This window comes from Lissotriton vulgaris, chromosome 8 (genome assembly GCF_964263255.1).
Source record: "Lissotriton vulgaris chromosome 8, aLisVul1.2, whole genome shotgun sequence".
NCBI lineage: Eukaryota > Metazoa > Chordata > Amphibia > Caudata > Salamandridae > Lissotriton > Lissotriton vulgaris.
Genome location: NC_141696.1, coordinates 17,203,391 through 17,222,859, shown reverse-complemented (window position 1 = coordinate 17,222,859; position 19,469 = coordinate 17,203,391).

The following is a 19,469-nucleotide window of genomic DNA, read 5'->3' as shown; positions in this document are numbered from 1 at the left end:
TCGACCCTAACCCTGGGCCTGGCCGGGCCTCAGACATTCCGGCACCACCATCCACCCAGGAGGTGAGCGGACTACTTGCCAGGTCAATGGGAGGAAGAGGTGTCGATGGCTCTCCCACCGCCAGGTGCCGATCGCCCCAGCTCCCCCGAGCGCTGGCTCCACCCCCCTGCTGGGTGTCTGGACTCCCTCATCCCGGACCTCCCGACCTCCAAGTGCGAGGGTCCGGACATCAAAGGGCGCCAGCCCTATAACTGGGGCAGCTCCAGAGCAGGAAGGCAGTTGTATCCTGGAGTCGAGAGACACCGAGAAGAACTCATCCGTGACGGACTACTGGCGCTGCCGTAGCCCTGCCTCGTGAACTATCGTCCTACCTGCTGGCGCTGCCGCAACTTGCAACATCCTTCATCCTCACCGGGACCTGCTGGCGTGGCCGCGGACCGTTTGTACTTCCAACTTCACCGGGACCTGCTGGCGTGGCCGCGGACCGTTTGTGCTTCCATCCTCACCGGGACCTGCTGGCTCCGCCGCGGCCCGTCGCCATCTTCGATCATCTCGGGACCTGCTGGCTCCGCCGCGGCCCGATCATCTAGAACGCCGAGCTCGAGGATTGAGAGCTATTCATCCACCCGAGTGGTAACAAGACTGTCCCGCTACCCCCTTTCCCAACCAGAGACCAGAACCGAGGGGACCCCTGAGTCCAGACCTCCTTGTACCATTCTACCGTACTTAAAGAATTGCTGATAAAGTATCGTTTAACCTTACTCCTGTGTGGTGTCCGTCTGTGGGGGGGAAGTTACTTGTCTGTACGATCGTCGGAGACGGCTCTCCCTGGAGACCTCTCCCTGGGTACTCGGCCGACCCTCCCGGTCCGTCTAACATTGGTGGCCAGCGGCGCGATCCGAATCAACGCATAATCGTACAGAGAGTAGCTCACCCCACGACAAAACCACAATGTCCGCTGAGAAATTCCAGATGGAGAAATTAGAGGAATACAGCCATCGTGAATTGAAACAATTCTGCATCGAACTGGGTATCGCTACCACCGGTCTGAGTACAAAGGACGACTTCAAGCATGCCCTGGAGTCCTGGGCAGAAACCGGTACCGTCAGACCCCCGGACCAAAATGCCGCAGTAACAGAGAAAGACACCACGGCTCCCGAGGAGCGAAGAACGGGTCTCTCGCAAGACAATGTCAAACAGCCTTCGAGCAACTGAAGGCCGCCATGTGTTCCGCCCCTGTACTTCAGGCTCCCGACTACAGCCGGGAATTCATCGTCCAGACGGATGCCTCCGACCACGGTATTGGGGCGGTCCTGTCTCAGCTGAACCCCGAAGGCCGTGATCAGCCAGTGGTCTGCATCAGCCGGCGACTCCTGCCCCGAGAGCAACGCTGGAGCACCATCGAGAGGGAAGCCTTCGCTGTAGTATGGGCCCTCAAAAAGCTCCGGCCCTACCTCTTCGGCACCCACTTCCGGGTGCAAACCGACCATCGACCCCTGCAGTGGCTGATGCAGATGCGGGGGGAAAACCCAAAACTACTACGCTGGTCTATCTCCCTCCAGGGGATGGACTTCACTGTGGAGCATCGACCTGGGCAAGACCACGCCAACGCGGATGGCCTGTCACGGTTTTTCCGCCTCGACGAGGAGAGTCCCCAAGAGGATGGGTGACTCTCCCCGCCTTCAGCTGGGGGGGACGCATGTTGGACAGGCCACATGAAGGGCCCGCTCCCCCTCTGCACAACCGAGCCCAAGCCCGGCTCCTCGAACATTACCAGCCACCACTCCACGCTTTCCGTCCCCTCCGGGATCCCTGCCTCAGAACATCGTGACCTCCCGGACCAGATTCCCTACCGGCCCTCGCGCCCGACCTGGGCGCCATCTTGGACACTGCCCCACGAGGCCTCGTGGCCTCCGATCGACCCTAACCCTGGGCCTGGCCGGGCCTCAGACATTCCGGCACCACCATCCACCCAGGAGGTGAGCGGACTACTTGCCAGGTCAATGGGAGGAAGAGGTGTCGATGGCTCTCCCACCGCCAGGTGCCGATCGCCCCAGCTCCCCCGAGCGCTGGCTCCACCCCCCTGCTGGGTGTCTGGACTCCCTCATCCCGGACCTCCCGACCTCCAAGTGTGAGGGTCCGGACATCAAAGGGCGCCAGCCCTATAACTGGGGCAGCTCCAGAGCAGGAAGGCAGTTGTATCCTGGAGTCGAGAGACACCGAGAAGAACTCATCCGTGACGGACTACTGGCGCTGCCGTAGCCCTGCCTCGTGAACTATCGTCCTACCTGCTGGCGCTGCCGCAACTTGCAACATCCTTCATCCTCACCGGGACCTGCTGGCGTGGCCGCGGACCGTTTGTACTTCCAACTTCACCGGGACCTGCTGGCGTGGCCGCGGAACGTTTGTGCTTCCATCCTCACCGGGACCTGCTGGCTCCGCCGCGGCCCGTCGCCATCTTCGATCATCTCGGGACCTGCTGGCTCCGCCGCGGCCCGATCATCTAGAACGCCGAGCTCGAGGATTGAGAGCTATTCATCCACCCGAGTGGTAACAAGACTGTCCCGCTACCCCCTTTCCCAACCAGAGACCAGAACCGAGGGGACCCCTGAGTCCAGACCTCCTTGTACCATTCTACCGTACTTAAAGAATTGCTGATAAAGTATCGTTTAACCTTACTCCTGTGTGGTGTCCGTCTGTGGGGGGGAAGTTACTTGTCTGTACGATCGTCGGAGACGGCTCTCCCTGGAGACCTCTCCCTGGGTACTCGGCCGACCCTCCCGGTCCGTCTAACAGCACCCAGAGTCAGAGAGGCCCTTCCACCCTTGCTCCCTGTGCATACCCAGAGTCAGAGAGGGTCTTCCACCCTCTCTTCCTGTGCGCACCCAGAGTCAGAGAGGCCCTTCCCCCCTCGCTCCCTGTGCGCACCCAGAGTCAGAGAGGCCCTTCCAACCTCGCTCCCTGTGCGTACCCAGAGTCAGAGAGGCCTTTCCACCCTCGCTCCCTGTGCACACCCAGAGTCAGACAGGCCCTTCCACCCTCGCTCCCTGTGCGCACCCAGAGTCAGAGAGGCCCTTCCACCCTCGCTCCCTGTGCTCACCCAGAGTCAGAGAGGCCCTTCCACCCTCGCTCCCTATGCTCACCCAGAGTCAGAGAGGCCCTTCCACCCTCGCTCCCTGTGTGCACCCAGAGTCAGAGAGGCCCTTCCAGTCTCGCCCCTTGTGCGCACCCAGAGTCAGAGAGGCCCTTCCACCCTCGCTCCCTGTGCATACCCAGAGTCAGAGAGGCCCTTCCACCCTCGCTCCCTGTGCGCACCCAGAGTCAGGGAGGCCCTTCCACCCTCTCTCCCTGTGCGCACCCAGAGTCAGACAGGCCCTTCCACCCTCGCTCCCTGTGCGCACCCAGAGTCAGAGAGGCCCTTCCACCCTCGCTCCCTGTGCGCACCCAGAGTCAGAGAGGCCCTTCCACCCTCGGTCTCTGTGCATACCCAGAGTCAGAGAGGCCCTTCCACCCTCGCTCCCTGTGCGCACCCAGAGTCAGAGAGGCCCTTCCACCCTCGCTCCCTGTGCGCACCCAGAGAGGCCCTTCCATCCTCGGTCCCTGTGCGCACCCAGAGTCAGGGAGGCTGTAGGAAGGGGGAGGCTCTAGTTGGCGCAGTGCAACACTAGCGACAAGCAGGGACTCTCTCTTCCTCGTCAGGGCTGAGGGTTACCTTCCAGACAACCTCTGCTCACCCTCTAGGTAGTGTGGCTCGAGCAGTCGTAGGCTAATCTTTGGGGCACATAGGGTTAAACACTTGCAACAGTACACCTTTACAACCAACCCACCACACAACGAGACCAGACTGTATTCTTGTAAAAATATATATCTTTATATAGATTTTAAGCAGGCTTGGGAATACAGTCAATAACTTTATGAAGACGGTGGCAAGTTACGTAATTCAGGTTTCCACAGTTCTTATGGAAGTTCTCTTGAGGCCCGTGGGCCGGTGTTACTCAATGTTCTTGTGGAGCCGTCGGCTTCCAAGGGATCTGTCCCACGTCGCTTTGCCTTCCCGGGGTCGCTGGTCGTTGCGGCTCTTCGGCCGAGCAGGTCACTGGTCGTCCGGGGCAGCGGTGTTCTGTGGCGGCAGGGTCCTTTCTTTGTCGTCCGCTCCGACCCTGGAGGCGGCGGCTGTGCGGTGGTGACAAGTGGCAGTACGGTCCCCAAGTGCAGGACGTACCCAGCCAAATGTCGGTGCAGCTGTGGGCTCACAGCTGGGCTGTCGGGCAGGCTTACCGACCTTGCGGATTCTCGTAGGGCAACTGTCCGTCTTTGCCGGTGAGTGACTGCTCGCTATGCAGTCACCTCTGTAGCTCGGACCGGACGGGTCCTCCTTTGCTTTGCTCTCGGGCTCCCGGTGCAGTTGCGGTCACGGTGTTCGGGCCAGCGGCGGATGGTCCTCGCTTTGCTTTCGCTGTTGCTTTGGGCCCCGGTCACGGTGGTCGGGAGGTTGCTAGATGCCTTAGAGGAGATTCCTCCGTCAGTGCCGCGGCGAAGGTCAGCACCCGCAGTCGCTTCTTCCAAGGGGGTAGCGTCCACTGGTCCTGGGACGCTGGTCAGGGGGCAAGTTCCGTTGCAAGCCCTTGGAGATCACTTTGCAGAGTTTGTCACAAGTAGCACAAAAAGTCTTTTCGTAGTCCTCTTGTCTTCCTCTCCTTCAGCAGCAAGGCACCAGACACAGGCAAGAGTCAGCACCCTTCCTTGTCTCTCGCGGTCCTTCTCGTCGGGCAGGGTCGTTCTGTGGCCCAAACCGGATCTAATTTTCAAGGAGCAGGGCTCCGTCTTTTATAGGCCAATTCTTTTGTTCTCGCAGGCCAAGGGGGCCCTTGCATAGCCACTTTCAGTTCTGGAGTACCCCCGCGGGCGTACTCCGGCTTCTGCTTTCAGTTTGAGGGGCAGGCGCATCAGACGCCCCACAGGAGGTGGAGCCAGCATTGTCCGGACAGGAGTGGCCAGAGTACCTTGTTGATGGGGGCTTCGCCCTTCCTGGGCCAGGTGCCGGCAGAGTCATCCGCCGCTCCCCAGGAGGGTGGAGCCAGCATTGTGGTGGCCGAGCACAGTGACAGTTCGAGTCAAGAGGCACTCCTACCTCCCACTAAGGTGTAATCTGCGCATTCACCACCTGCCATCCCTCCAGCCCTGTCACTTACACATCCCAGACAGTCAGATACACATACTAGCAGAGGCGGCTGAAATGGTTAAGCAAGCAAATGCTAACTTTCTAAAAGTAGCATTTGCAAACCCAGGATACTGAAATAAACTTGACTACAAGAAATATCACATTATCCTGAGTTCAGGCATACTAAACATGACTCACTACCATGCTCCTTGAGCCTGCGGGGATCATAGGGTGTAATAACCCTCGCAGCTCAGTCTGGCCTAATGGAGCAGGTAGCCTTCAGTAGTGAGATACGGTCTCTGGGGTAAATCACTACTAGGACATGCCACGCACATCAGGGCTTGTCCTACCTTGCACCTACAACGCACCCTGCCCGCAGGCCTACCATAGGGGTGACTAACATGTAGTCAAGGGAAGGGTCGGTGCTGGCAAGTGGGGACACTTGCCCAGCTAGCGTGACAGTACGAGACCACACGCGGGTTCTGCGGTCGCAGTTCCCAGACACATCTTTACGGCTGCTTCGGTGGGTGGCGCAACCAGCGCTGCAGGCCCACCAGCAGTATTGGCATCTACAAGCCCCGGCACTCTCTTGTGCGCTTTACTAGGGACTAACAGTAAACCCAATGCACCAATCATGGATACCAATCGTATATACAGTTTACAGTAGGGAGCACTTGCACTGCGGCACGGATCAGCCATGGCGCAGTGCCCTGAGTATCGGAAAACCAGCAAAACATCGGAGGCACATCAGCAAAAAGTGGAAGGGAGGCTCACGCCAAGGTGCCAGGTCTAACATGTGTCCCCTCCAGCTGAAATGTGGGGGGAACTACCCTTCCCCAGGGAGTTCCACATCACTAAGGTGGAAAAATCTGGACAGACCGTCAGCGTTGGCGTGATCGGTGCCAGGGCGGTGTTCCACCGTAAAGTCCATACTCTGTAGAGAAATGGACCACCTCAACAGTTTCGGGTTCTCACCCCTCATTTGCATCAGCCATCTGAGGGGCCTGTGGTCCGTCTGAACTCGGAAGTGAGACCCAAACAAGTAGGGTCTTAGCTTCTTCAGCGCCCAGACCACAGCAAATGCTTCACGCTCTATTGCACTCCACCTACTTTCCCGTGAAAGTAACCTCCTACTTATGAAGGCTACGGGTTGGTCAAAGCCCTCCTCAGTCATCTGTGAAAGAACAGCCCCTACACCATGCTCTGAAGCGTCTGTTTGCACAATAAACTCCTTGGAGAAATCTGGGGCCAGGAGCACGGGCGCCGTGCACATGGCAGTCTTCAGGGTGTCGAAAGCCTTCTGACAGGTGTCAGTCCAAATCACATTCCTGGGCTGCTTTTTCGAAGTCAGCTCTGTCAAGGGGGTCACGATCGTGCCATAGCCCTTGACAAACCTCCTGTAATACCCAGTGAGCCCCAGGAAGGCTCTCACTGCAGTCCGGGTCTTGGGGGGTTCCCAAGCCAGGATGGTTTCGATTTTGGGCTGCAAGGGAGCTACCTTGCCACTCCCAACTTGGTGTCCCAAGTACACCACTGCACCCTGCCCAATCTGGCACTTGCTTGCCTTGATTGTGAGGCCTGCTCTGCGCAGGGCCATCAACACTTCCCAGAGGTGTCGCAGGTGTTCGGGCCAGGTGCCGCTGAACACCGTGATGTCATCCAGGTAGGCGGCACTGAACTCGTCCAGTTCAGCCAACACCTGGTTGACCAATCTCTGAAAGGTGGCAGGGGCATTCTTCATTCCAAATGGCATAACCCGGAACTGGAAATGCCCATCTGGTGTAGAGAATGCCGACCTCTCCTTTGCCCCATCGGTCAAGGCGATCTGCCAGTACCCAGACGTCAAATCAAACGTGCTGAGGAACCGGGCAGCCCCTAGCCGATCAATGAGCTCGTCAGCTCTGGGGATGGGGTGCGCGTCAGTCTTCGTGACTGAATTGAGTCCTCTGTAGTCCACACAGAACCGGAGTTCGGGTGTGGCTCCCGGCGCAGCAGCCTTCGGAACCAAGACCACGGGGCTGGACCAAGGACTGCTGGAAGACTCAACCACCCCGAGGGCAAGCATCTTGGAGACCTCCTCCTTGATGCAGGCCCGTACCCTGTCAGTTACCCGGTAAGCCTTGTGCTTCACCGGTAAGCTGTCTCCAGTGTCCACGTCATGGACGCACCAATCTGTGACACTCGGAACCAGGGAGAACAGGTCAGGAAACTGTCCCAGCAACTGGCGGCAGTCCTCCTGTTGTTCGGCGGACAGGGAGGGTGAGAGGTTAACTCCATCCACTGACCCATCCTTCTCACAGGCCACCAAGAGGTCAGGAAGAGGCTCCGACTCCTCCTCCATTCCGTCATCGGTTGCCAACAACATGCCCACTTCGGACCTTCGCAAGTGGGGCTTGAGGCGGTTGACATGTAGGACCCGCAAAGGGTTCCTGGGCGTCTTCATGTCCACCAAGTATGTCACGGGGCTCTTGCGCTCCACAACCTCAAATGGTCCTGTCCACTTATCTTGAAGGGCACAGGGCTCCACTGGGGCCAAGACATACACCTCCTGTCCAGGCTGAAGCTAGACCAGAGTGGCATTCTGATCGTACCACCGCTTCATTTCTTCCTGGCTCGCTTCCAGATTTGCCTCGGCAAGTTGTCTGAAGCGTCTGGTTTGGTTTCTGAAGGCCAGCATGTAGCTATATACATTCTGGGGAGGTTTCCTGGGAGATTGCTCCCAGCCTTCTTTTACCAAACTCAGTGGTCCTCTCACGGGGTGACCGTACAGCAGTTCAAAGGGGCTGAACCCTAGGGACTTCTGTGGTACCTCGCGATACGCAAACAGCAGGCATGGCAAGAGGACGTCCCACTTACGCCTCATCGGACCTTCCAGGCCCATTATCATGCCTTTGAGGGTTCGGTTGAATCTTTCAACCAACCCGTTACCTTGGGGATGGTAGGGTGTGGTGAACTTGTACGTTACGCCACACTCCTGCCAAAGGGACTTCATATATTTCGATATGAAATTGGTCCCCCTGTCGCTCACCACCTCTAGAGGGAATCCTACTCGTGAGAAAATTCCCATCAGTGCACGCCCCACCACGGGAGCCGTCACTGTCCTCAGAGGGATGGCTTCAGGGTACCGGGTGGCATGGTCCACCAAGACCAGGATGAACCTGTTGCCCCTGGCTTTCTTGGGGTCCAGAGGCCCAACAATGTCAATACCCACTCGCTGGAATGGCGTACCGACCACAGGGAAGAGTTGGAGGGGAGCCTTGTTCTTCCCTCCCGTCTTCCCACTTGCCTGGCAAGTTGGACAGGTTCTGCAATACGCATCTGAACTCTTATGCATTTGGGGCCAGTAAAAGTGGGTGACAAGCCTGTCATAGGTCTTGTCCATCCCCAAATGTCCTGCTAAAGGCACATCATGAGCCAGACCCAGTAGGAAGGCTCTGAATTTCTGGGGTACCACCAGCACACGGGCTGACCCATGTTCAGCAGCCTTAGGCTCCGAATACAGGAGGTCGTTCTCCCAGTACACGTAATGTGTTTTGGCCTGAACACCATCGGCCTGGTCTGCAGCCTGCTGCCGCATACCCACGAGAGAAGGGCACTCTTTCTGCTCCCTGCAGAATTCCTCCCTGGAGGGTCCTCCTTCTTGCTGCCAATGGGTCAGCTCAGGCAGGTCCCCCAGTTCGGCGATCTGTTCCCCTGTAGGCTCCAGGACATCCCCCTCAAGGTCTGCCTCCTCCTGGACCGTAGGAACATCCGGGGCCGGTTTCCCGCGCCCCCTGCGCCTTCTCCCTAAAGCCGGTTCCTGGGCCTCTCCATCAGGCCCCAGGACCTCTCGATCACCCTTACTGGCTGCCATTGACCGGGTGGTCACGCACGCCCAGTCAGGCAGACCCACCATCCGCAGGTGAGTCGCTTTCTCCACCTTTTCCCAAGGGGAGTGCTCCAAGTCGTTCCCTAGCAAACAGTCAACAGGCATGGTTTTTCTCACACAGACCTGCAGAGTACCAGAGACCCCCCCCCACTCGAAGGGAACTTGAGCCATCGGACACTGACTCTCAGAATTATCAGCATTGATAACCCTACAGTAGGCATGGGGTACAACCTGCTCTTGAGACACCAGGTGCTGCCTCACTGCAGTCACACTGGCTCCTGTGTCTCTAAGAGCCTCAGCTTCCTTGCCATTGATGATCACCACCTGCCCATATTTCTTAGTGTTAGAGGGCAGGTAGTTCGTAGGGATCATCTCGCTGTCTCCTAACGAGACCAGGGTCATGTGAACGGGATCTCCACCCCCCGGGACCATCATTTCTTCTCCCAGGTGAACGCTAGTCACTTGTCGGGGCGGAGCACCAGTGGGTGCAGGTTTTCCAAATAGGCGACACTTGGGGTCACTGGATATGTGCCCAGGCTCGCCACATTTGAAACAATTGAAGGGCCCCTTTGGAACAGGTTTACCTGTCGGGGCCCCATTCTGCTTCGGGGGTGGGGGAGGCTGAGAACCCTGCTGCGGATTCCCTTGGGAACTACTTTGGGGGCCTTTTTGGAACCCTTTCTGTTTTCCCCCTTTGTCCCCCCCACTCTTCTGCTGGGGACCCTGCCCACTCTTGGCGGAATCTCCCACGGGACCCTTGTGGACCCTGGTGCTGAGCCAGCGGTCCGCCTCCTCAGCAAGCTTCCTAGGGTTGGACAGCTTGCTATCGATCAGGTGTTGGCGTAACTCAGGAAAACAGTGATCAGCCAAGTGCTCCCATGCAATTAAATCAAAGAGACCTTGAAAATCATTCACTTTGTTACCTTTCACCCAACCATCCAGTGCTCTGCAAAAGTAAGTCACATACTCCACATACGTATTCCCAGGCCGCTTAGTACATCCCCTAAACTTCTGTCTATACATTTCAGGGGTAAGCCCGTACCTGTTTAATAAAGCTTCTTTCATGTGGGCATAGGATCTCTGATTCTCAACGGGCAAATCTAGCAAGGTATCTCTCCCTTCGCTAAGGAACCTTCCCCACAACCCCGCTCCCCAATCCTTGTCAGGGACCCGGTGGGAGGACATGGCTACCTCGTATGCCCTAAACCACTGTCCTATGTCATCCCCCTTAAAGAACTCCTTAACTACGTCCTTCGGGATGTGCACTCTTGACTCTACCTGCACTGGCGATGTGCTGCCACCAGAGGGAGGCCGATCCAAGTCTCTCTCCTTGAGACTTATCTCCCTCATCTTGATTTCATAATCCATCTGGTGCTTTCGCTCTTCCAGCGCCATTCGTTTCGTTTCAAGCTCCAGCTGAATTTTCAACTCTGCCAACTTTCTTTCGTGATTCCGGGTTTCCTTCCTGTCCGCCAGCTCCTCTGGCGACAGGCCTTTTCCAAAGCTGTGCTCGCTGTCTTGCCTCTCAAGATCGATCAGATCCCCAAGCGCATTCTGCTCCTCCGTCGCATTCTGCTCGGCGAGGACATCTTGCTCCTCCGGGGTTTTCCGGGATTCGATCCAGGCTTTCAGGGCCTTGGAGAGCTGGGTCTTGTTTTTGCAGCCAGCGTGCGGGACCTTGAGTTTCTTGCAAAAGAACTTCAGCTCGTCCCTGGAATATTTATCCACTTTGGTGGGGTCCCACTCCACCTCCAACACCTCGGAGGTCGTGGACTCCGCTCCATCCAGGCTCTTTGTGCCCGGCATGGTTTCTGCACTCGGAATCTTCTTTCAAAAGCAAAGTCTGTGGTTTTGTAACTGTACCGTGATCCTTGTGTAGTGGTCGGAAGCTCAGGTATAACTATCGCAAGTGTAAATTCGAAATCCTCACCGCTGCGTCCAATGTAGGAAGGGGGAGGCTCTAGTTGGCGCAGTGCAACACTAGCGACAAGCAGGGACTCTCTCTTCCTCGTCAGGGCTGAGGGTTACCTTCCAGACAACCTCTGCTCACCCTCTAGGTAGTGTGGCTCGAGCAGTCGTAGGCTAATCTTTGGGGCACATAGGGTTAAACACTTGCAACAGTACACCTTTACAACCAACCCACCACACAACGAGACCAGACTGTATTCTTGTAAAAATATATATCTTTATATAGATTTTAAGCAGGCTTGGGAATACAGTCAATAACTTTATGAAGACGGTGGCAAGTTACGTAATTCAGGTTTCCACAGTTCTTATGGAAGTTCTCTTGAGGCCCGTGGGCCGGTGTTACTCAATGTTCTTGTGGAGCCGGCGGCTTCCAAGGGATCTGTCCCACGTCGCTTTGCCTTCCCGGGGTCGCTGATCGTTGCGGCTCTTCGGCCGAGCAGGTCACTGGTCGTCCGGGGCAGCGGTGTTCTGTGGCGGCAGGGTCCTTTCTTTGTCGTCCGCTCCGACCCTGGAGGCGGCGGCTGTGCGGTGGTGACAAGTGGCAGTACGGTCCCCAAGTGCAGGACGTACCCAGCCAAATGTCGGTGCAGCTGTGGGCTCACAGCTGGGCTGTCGGGCAGGCTTACCGACCTTGCGGATTCTCGTAGGGCAACTGTCCGTCTTTGCCGGTGAGTGACTGCTCGCTATGCAGTCACCTCTGTAGCTCGGACCGGACGGGTCCTCCTTTGCTTTGCTCTCGGGCTCCCGGTGCAGTTGCGGTCACGGTGTTCGGGCCAGCGGCGGCTGGTCCTCGCTTTGCTTTCGCTGTTGCTTTGGGCCCCGGTCACGGTGGTCGGGAGGTTGCTAGATGCCTTAGAGGAGATTCCTCCGTCAGTGCCGCGGCGATGGTCAGCACCCGCAGTCGCTTCTTCCAAGGGGGTAGCGTCCACTGGTCCTGGGACGCTGGTCAGGGGGCAGGTTCCGTTGCAAGCCCTTGGAGATCACTTTGCAGAGTTTGTCACAAGTAGCACAAAAAGTCTTTTCGTAGTCCTCTTGTCTTCCTCTCCTTCAGCAGCAAGGCACCAGACACAGGCAAGAGTCAGCACCCTTCCTTGTCTCTCGCGGTCCTTCTCGTCGGGCAGAGTCGTTCTGTGGCCCAAACCGGATCTAATTTTCAAGGAGCAGGGCTCCGTCTTTTATAGGCCAATTCTTTTGTTCTCGCAGGCCAGGGGGGCCCTTGCATAGCCACTTTCAGTTGTGGAGTACCCCCGCGGGCGTACTCCGGCTTCTGCTTTCAGTGTGAGGGGCAGGCGCATCAGACGCCCCACAGGAGGTGGAGCCAGCATTGTCCGGACAGGAGTGGCCAGAGTACCTTGTTGATGGGGGCTTCGCCCTTCCTGGGCCAGGTGCCGGCAGAGTCATCCGCCGCTCCCCAGGAGGGTGGAGCCAGCATTGTGGTGGCCGAGCACAGTGACAGTTCGAGTCAAGAGGCACTCCTACCTCCCACTAAGGTGTAATCTGCGCATTCACCACCTGCCATCCCTCCAGCCCTGTCACTTACACATCCCAGACAGTCAGATACACATACTAGCAGAGGCGGCTGAAATGGTTAAGCAAGCAAATGCTAACTTTCTAAAAGTAGCATTTGCAAACCCAGGATACTGAAATAAACTTGACTACAAGAAATATCACATTATCCTGAGTTCAGGCATACTAAACATGACTCACTACCATGCTCCTTGAGCCTGCGGGGATCATAGGGTGTAATAACCCTCGCAGCTCAGTCTGGCCTAATGGAGCAGGTAGCCTTCAGTAGTGAGATACGGTCTCTGGGGTAAATCACTACTAGGACATGCCACGCACATCAGGGCTTGTCCTACCTTGCACCTACAACGCACCCTGCCCGCAGGCCTACCATAGGGGTGACTAACATGTAGTCAAGGGAAGGGTCGGTGCTGGCAAGTGGGGACACTTGCCCAGCTAGCGTGACAGTACGAGACCACACGCGGGTTCTGCGGTCGCAGTTCCCAGACACATCTTTACGGCTGCTTCGGTGGGTGGCGCAACCAGCGCTGCAGGCCCACCAGCAGTATTGGCATCTACAAGCCCCGGCACTCTCTTGTGCGCTTTACTAGGGACTAACAGTAAACCCAATGCACCAATCATGGATACCAATCGTATATACAGATTACAGTAGGGAGCACTTGCACTGCGGCACGGATCAGCCGTGGCGCAGTGCCCTGAGTATCGGAAAACCAGCAAAACATCGGAGGCACATCAGCAAAAAGTGGAAGGGAGGCTCACGCCAAGGTGCCAGGTCTAACAGAGGCCCTTCCACCCTCTCTCCCTGTGCGCACCCAGACTCAGAGAGGCCCTTCCACCCTCGCTCCCTGTGCGCACCCAGAGTCAGAGAGGCCCTTCACCCTCGCTCCCGGTGCAAACCCAGAGTCAGAGAGGCCCTTTCACCCTCGGTCCCTGTGCATACCCAGAGTCAGAGAGGCCCTTCCACCCTCGCTCCCTGGGCACACCCATAGTCAGAGAGGCCCTTCCACCCTCGCTCCCTGTGCATACCCAGAGTCAGAGAGCCCTTCACCCTCGCTCCCTGTGCGCACCCAGAGTCAGGGAGGCCCTTCCACCCTCTCTCCCTGTGCGCACCCAGAGTCAGAGAGGCCCTTCCACCCTCGCTCCCTGTGCACACCCAGAGTCAGAGAGGCCCTTCCACCCTCGCTCCCTGTGCGCACCCAGAGTCAGAGAGGCCCTTCCACCCTCGCTCCCTGTGCATACCAAGAGTCAGAGAGGGTCTTCCACCCTCTCTTCCTGTGCGCACCCAGAGTCAGAGAGGCCCTTCCCCCCTCGCTCCCTGTGCGCACCCAGAGTCAGAGAGGCCCTTCCACCCTCGCTCCCTGTGCTTACCCAGAGTCAGAGAGGCCTTTCCACCCTCGCTCCCTGTGCACACCCAGAGTCAGAGAGGCCCTTCCACCCTCGCTCCCTGTGCATACCCAGAGTCAGAGAGCCCTTCACCCTCGCTCTCTGTGCGCACCCAGAGTCAGGGAGGCCCTTCCACCCTCTCTCCCTGTGCGCACCCAGAGTCAGAAAGGCCCTTCCACCCTCGCTCCATGTGCGCACCCAGAGGCAGAGAGGCCCTTCCACGCTCGCTCCCTGTGCGCACCCAGAGTAAGAGAGGCCCTTCCACCCTCGCTCCCTGTGCGCACCCAGAGTCAGAGAGGCCCTTCGACCCTTGCACCCTGTGCGCACCCAGAGTCAGAGAGGCCCTTCCACCCTCGCTCCCTGTGCGCACCCAGAGTCAGAGAGGCCCTTCCACCCTCGGTCCCTGTGCACACCCAGAGAGGCCCTTCCACCCTTGGTCCCTGTGCGCACCAAGAGTCAGAGAGGCCCTTCCACCCTTGCTCCCTGTGCGCACCCAGAGTCAGAGAGGCCCTTCCACCCTCGCTCCCTGTGCGCACCCAGAGTCAGAGAAGCCCTTCCACCCTCGCTCCCTGTGCGCACCCAGAATCAGAGAGGCCCTTCCACCCACGCTCCCTGTGCGCACCCAGAGTCAGAGAGGCGCTTCCACCCTCAACCCCTGTGCGCACCCACAGTCCGAGAGGCCTTTCCACCCTCGCGCCCTGTGCGCACCCAGAGTCAGAGAGGCCCTTCCACCCTCGCTCCCTGTGCTCACCCAGAGTCAGAGAGGCCCTTCCACCCTCGCTCCCTGTGCTCACCCAGAGTCAGAGAGGCTCTTCCACCCTCGCTCCCTGTGTTCACCCAGAGTCAGAGAGGCCCTTCCAGTCTCGCCCCTTGTGCGCACCCAGAGTCAGAGAGGCCCTTCCACCCTTGCTCCCTGTGCATACCCAGAGTCAGAGAGGCCCTTCCACCCTCGCTCCCTGTGCGCACCCAGAGTCAGGGAGGCCCTTCCACCCTCTCTCCCTGTGCGCACCCAGAGTCAGACAGGCCCTTCCACCCTCGCTCCCTGTGCGCACCCAGAGTCAGAGAGGCCCTTCCACCCTCGCTCCCTGTGCGCACCCAGAGTCAGAGAGGCCCTTCCACCCTCGGTCCCTGTGCATACCCAGAGTCAGAGAGGCCCTTCCACCCTCGCTCCCTGTGCGCACCCAGAGTCAGAGAGGCCCTTCCACCCTCGCTCCCTGTGCGCACCCAGAGAGGCCCTTCCACCCTCGGTCCCTGTGCGCACCCAGAGTCAGGGAGGCCCTTCCACCCTCTCTCCCTGCGCGCACCCAGACTCAGAGAGGCCCTTCCACCCTCGCTCCCTGTGCGCACCCAGAGTCAGAGAGGCCCTTCACCCTCGCTCCCGGTGCACACCCAGAGTCAGAGAGGCCCTTTCACCCTTGGTCCCTGTGCATGCCCAGAGTCAGAGAGGCCCTTCCACCCTCGCTCCCTGGGCACACACATAGTCAGAGAGGCCCTTCCACCCTCGCTCCCTGTGCATACCCAGAGTCAGAGAGCCCTTCACCCTCGCTCCCTGTGCGCACCCAGAGTCAGGGAGGCCCTTCCACCCTCTCTCCCTGTGCGCACCCAGAGTCAGACAGGCCCTTCCACCCTCGCTCCCTGTGCGCACCCAGAGAGGCCCTTCCACCCTCGGTCCCTGTGCGCACCCAGAGTCAGGGAGGCCCTTCCACCCTCTCTCCCTGTGCGCACCCAGACTCAGAGAGGCCCTTCCACCCTCGCTCCCTGTGCGCACCCAGAGTCAGAGAGGCCCTTCACCCTCGCTCCATGTGCGCACCCAGAGGCAGAGAGGCCCTTCCACGCTCGCTCCCTGTGCGCACCCAGAGTCAGAGAGGCCCTTCCACCTTCGCTCCCTGTGCGCACCCAGAGTCAGAGAGGCCCTTCCACCCTTGCTCCCTGTGTATACCCAGAGTCAGAGAGGGTCTTCCACCCTCTCTTCCTGTGCGCACCCAGAGTCAGAGAGGCCCTTCCCCCCTCGCTCCCTGTGCGCACCCAGAGTCAGAGAGGCCCTTCCACCCTCGCTCCCTGTGCGTACCCAGAGTCAGAGAGGCCTTTCCACCCTCGCTCCCTGTGCACACCCAGAGTCAGACAGGCCCTTCCACCCTCGCTCCCTGTGCGCACCCAGAGTCAGAGAGGCCCTTCTACCCTCGGTCCCTGTGCGCACCCAGAGTCATAGAGGCACTTCCACCTTTGCTCCCTGTGCGCACCCAGGGTCAGAGAGGCCCTTCCACCCTCGGTCCCTGTGCACACCCAGAGAGGCCCTTCCACCCTCGGTCCCTGTGCATACCCAGAGTCAGAGAGCCCTTCCACCCTCGCTCCCTGTGCATACCCAGAGTCAGAGAGCCCTTCACCCTCGCTCCCTGTGCGCACCCAGAGTCAGGGAGGCCCTTCCACCCTCTCTCCCTGTGCGCACCCAGAGTCAGAAAGGCCCTTCCACCCTCGCTCCATGTGCGCACCTAGAGGCAGAGAGGCCCTTCCACGCTCGCTCCCTGTGCGCACCCAGAGTAAGAGAGGCCCTTCCACCCTCGCTCCCTGTGCGCACCCAGAGTCAGAGAGGCCCTTCGACCCTTGCTCCCTGTGCGCACCCAGAGTCAGAGAGGCCCTTCCACCCTCGCTCCCTGTGCGCACCCAGAGTCAGAGAGGCCCTTCCACCCTCGGTCCCTGTGCACACCCAGAGAGGCCCTTCCACCCTTGGTCCCTGTGCGCACCAAGAGTCAGAGAGGCCCTTCCACCCTTGCTCCCTGTGCGCACCCAGAGTCAGAGAGGCCCTTCCACCCTCGCTCCTTGTGTGCAGCCAGAGTCCGAGAGGCCCTTCCACCCATGCTCCCGGTGTGCACCCAGAGTCAGAGAGGCCCTTCCACACTTGATCCCTGTGTGCACCCAGAGAGACCCTTCCACCCTCACTCCCTGTGCGCACCCAGAGTCAGAGAGGCCCTGCCACCCTCGCTCCCTGTGCGCACCCAGAGTCAGAGAGGCCCTTCCACCCTCGCTCCCTGTGCGCACCCAGAGTCAGAGATGCCCTTCCACCCTCGGTCCCTGTGCGCACCCAGAGTCAGAGAGGCCCTTCCACCCTCAATCCCTGTGCGCACCCAGAGTCCGAGAGGCCTTTCCACCCTCGCTCCCTGTGCGCACCCAGAGTCAGAGAGGCCCTTCCACCCTCGCTCCCTGTGCTCACCCAGAGTCAGAGAGGCCCTTCCACCCTCGCTCCCTGTGCTCACCCAGAGTCAGAGAGGCCCTTCCACCCTCGCTCCCTGTGTGCACCCAGAGTCAGAGAGGCCCTTCCAGTCTCGCCCCTTGTGCGCACCCAGAGTCAGAGAGGCCCTTCCACCCTCGCTCCCTGTGCATACCCAGAGTCAGAGAGGCCCTTCCACCATCGCTCCCTGTGCGCACCCAGAGTCAGGGAGGCCCTTCCACCCTCTCTCCCTGTGCGCACCCAGAGTCAGACAGGCCCTTCCACCCTCGCTCCCTGTGCGCACCCAGAGTCAGAGAGGCCCTTCCACCCTCGCTCCCTGTGCGCACCCAGAGTCAGAGAGGCCCTTCCACCCTCGGTCCCTGTGCATACCCAGAGTCAGAGAGGCCCTTCCACCCTCGCTCCCTGTGCGCACCCAGAGTCAGAGAGGCCCTCCCACCCTCGCTCCCTGTGCGCTCCCAGAGAGGCCCTTCCACCCTCGGTCCCTGTGCGCACCCAGAGTCAGGGAGGCCCTTCCACCCTCTCTCCCTGTGCGCACCCAGACTCAGAGAGGCCCTTCCACCCTCGCTCCCTGTGCGCACCCAGAGTCAGAGAGGCCCTTCACCCTCGCTCCCGGTGCACACCCAGAGTCAGAGAGGCCCTTTCACCCTCGGTCCCTGTGCATACCCAGAGTCAGAGAGGCCCTTCCACCCTCGCTCCCTGGGCACACCCATAGTCAGAGAGGCCCTTCCACCCTCGCTCCCTGTGCATACCCAGAGTCAGAGAGCCCTTCACCCTCGCTCCCTGTGAGCACCCAGAGTCAGGGAGGCCCTTCCACCCTCTCTCCCTGTGCGCACCCAGAGTCAGAGAGGCCCTTCCACACTCGCTCCCTGTGCGCACCCAGAGTCAGAGAGGCCCTTCCACCCTCGCTCCCTGTGCGCACCCAGAGTCAGAGAGGCCCTTCCACCCTCGCTCCCTGTGCATACCCAGAGTCAGAGAGGGTCTTCCACCCGCTCTTCCTGTGCGCACCCAGAGTCAGAGAGGCCCTTCCCCCCTCGCTCCCTGTGCGCACCCAGAGTCAGAGAGGCCCTTCCACCCTCGCTCCCTGTGCTTACCCAGAGTCAGAGAGGCCTTTCCACCCTCGCTCCCTGTGCACACCCAGAGTCAGAGAGGCCCTTCCACCCTCGCTCCCTGTGCATACCCAGAGTCAGAGAGCCCTTCACCCTCGCTCCCTGTGCGCACCCAGAGTCAGAGAGGCCCTTCCACCCTCGCTCCCTGTGCGCACCCAGAGTCAGAGAGGCCCTTCCACCCTCGGTCCCTGTGCGCACCCAGAGTCAGAGAGGCCCTTCCACCCTCAATCCCTGTGCGCACCCAGAGTCCGAGAGGCCTTTCCACCCTCGCTCCCTGTGCGCACCCAGAGTCAGAGAGGCCCTTCCACCCTCGCTCCCTGTGCTCACCCAGAGTCAGAGAGGCCCTTCCACCCTCGCTCCCTATGCTCACCCAGAGTCAGAGAGGCCCTTCCACCCTCGCTCCCTGTGTGCACCCAGAGTCAGAGAGGCCCTTCCAGTCTCGCCCCTTGTGCGCACCCAGAGTCAGAGAGGCCCTTCCACCCTCGCTCCCTGTGCATACCCAGAGTCAGAGAGGCCCTTCCACCCTCGCTCCCTGTGCGCACCCAGAGTCAGGGAGGCCCTTCCACCCTCTCTCCCTGTGCGCACCCAGAGTCAGACAGGCCTTTCCACCCTCGCTCCCTGTGCACACCCAGAGTCAGACAGGCCCTTCCACCCTCGCTCCCTGTGCGCACCCAGAGTCAGAGAGGCCCTTCCACCCTCGGTCCCTGTGCATACCCAGAGTCAGAGAGGCCCTTCCACCCTCGCTCCCTGTGCGCACCCAGAGTCAGAGAGGCCCTTCCACCCTCGCTCCCTGTGCGCACCCAGAGAGGCCCTTCCACCCTCGGTCCCTGTGCGCACCCAGAGTCAGGGAGGCCCTTCCACCCTCTCTCCCTGCGCGCACCCAGACTCAGAGAGGCCCTTCCACCCTCGCTCCCTGTGCGCACCCAGAGTCAGAGAGGCCCTTCACCCTCGCTCCCGGTGCACACCCAGAGTCAGAGAGGCCCTTTCACCCTTGGTCCCTGTGCATGCCCAGAGTCAGAGAGCCCCTTCCACCCTCGCTCCCTGGGCACACACATAGTCAGAGAGGCCCTTCCACCCTCGCTCCCTGTGCATACCCAGAGTCAGAGAGCCCTTCACCCTCGCTCCCTGTGCGCACCCAGAGTCAGGGAGGCCCTTCCACCCTCTCTCCCTGTGCGCACCCAGAGTCAGACAGGCCCTTCCACCCTCGCTCCCTGTGCGCACCCAGAGAGGCCC